This window comes from Tupaia chinensis, unplaced genomic scaffold (assembly GCF_000334495.1).
Source record: "Tupaia chinensis unplaced genomic scaffold, TupChi_1.0 Scaffold000018_1, whole genome shotgun sequence".
Classification (NCBI taxonomy): domain Eukaryota; kingdom Metazoa; phylum Chordata; class Mammalia; order Scandentia; family Tupaiidae; genus Tupaia; species Tupaia belangeri.
In genome coordinates, this window is record NW_006159448.1 from 1144047 (window position 1) to 1145641 (window position 1595).

A 1595-nucleotide genomic window follows, 5' to 3' on the forward strand; every position below is an offset into this window, starting at 1 on the left:
AAAGAGTGTCTACTCCATTGTTAGGAATAGAATAAAGAAGAGAAAATTGAAAAGGACTAGTTAATAAGATGAGATAGAATAATGAATTTAAGATGAATCTCAGGTCTTTGACTTGAGAAACAGAGTGACAAAAATCTAACTTCTCAATATAGAGATAACATGAAGAGAACTTACTCAAGAAAAGTTAAGTTTTATCAGAACATATTTATGTGCCTATACCTTAGGCTGAGATGTCTAGAAAGCAGTCAGAAAAGAGGCCTCCAAAATTCAGGAGAAAAATTTGAGTACATATGCCAGAGAGCTTTGAAAAGTTTATGGAAAAAGTATGTTACAAAAACATTATGTATGATTTTTTAAATTTTGCACCAAAATAAGCTTCTATTTTAATTCCATTTTTAATAAATATTTAAAGCCCTTGCATATGTACTACTATATTTAGTGTGTGGAGTATTCTGCTGCTTATTTTCACACCCATTATCTCTTTAGAAATTAAAACGATTCTTCAAGATAAGAAAGACTGGTAGTACTGATAGTATTTCCACTTGTAATCAACTAAATAATTCAAAAGGCACAGAAACAATAGGAAAAATGTGATTCAAATATCCCATTATGTTGTTCAGTATGTGCTTTACTATCATTATTGTAAACTTTGATTATTACCTATCTAATAGTAGATCACAAGGAAGAAAGGTAGTATTCTTTATAGGAATGGTGAAAAGGAGGAAGAAATAAAGATTTTTCCCTTGTTCTTGGCCTTGTGCATTTTGTGCTAAAGTAGAAAACCTTGGTTACTTTGTAGTCATCTTTAGCAGAAAATAAGTTTATGAGATGTTGAGTCATCAGTTTTCTCTCATCGTTTTTCTATGTTAGAAATCAATTTTTAAAAATTTAGACATGGCTCCATGAACTAGATTTTTAAGGGAATGAATATTTTCTACAAATAATTCAGCCTCCAACAAACGAGCTAGCGGCAGAAGAAGCCGGGCCTTCAGCAGAAGGTTCCACATGGCTCCAGCGAACTAGATTTTTCAGGGAATGAAGATTTTCTACTAATAATTCAGCCTCCAACAAACAAGCTAGCGGTAGGGAGCCCCCCACCCCCGCACCCCCAGCCTTCTATCTCTGTCTCTCGGTCCCTGTCTCTCCCTGCTTCTGTCTTCCCTTTTTTTTTGGTAATTTTTCCTTTTTACCCTTTTTTTAAATGGCACAGTTTTTCTCTGGCTCTTAGCTCCACTTTTTTTCTTGTTAATTTTCCCTCTGCTCCTCCCATCCAGGCAGAAGAAGCCGGGTCTTCAGGAGAAGGTTCCACATGGCTCCAGTGAACTAGATTTTTCGGGCGGCGCACAAGCGCGCGGCGCAGTTTTCTATTTTGTGATTTTTTTTTGTTGTTGTTAAAGAACGGTAATTACAAATTTTTAATTTTTTAATTTTTTGGTCTTTTTTTCTCTTGTTGTTGTTTTTCTCTCTCTGTTTCATTTTCCTTTTTCTGGTCTCTCCCCCCTCCAATATCCTTTCAATGTGATTTTTTTTTTCTTGCTCTTTTTTTTTTTTTGGAGAGGTTTTCACTATAGGGCCTGTGCGTTCACCAGACAGAG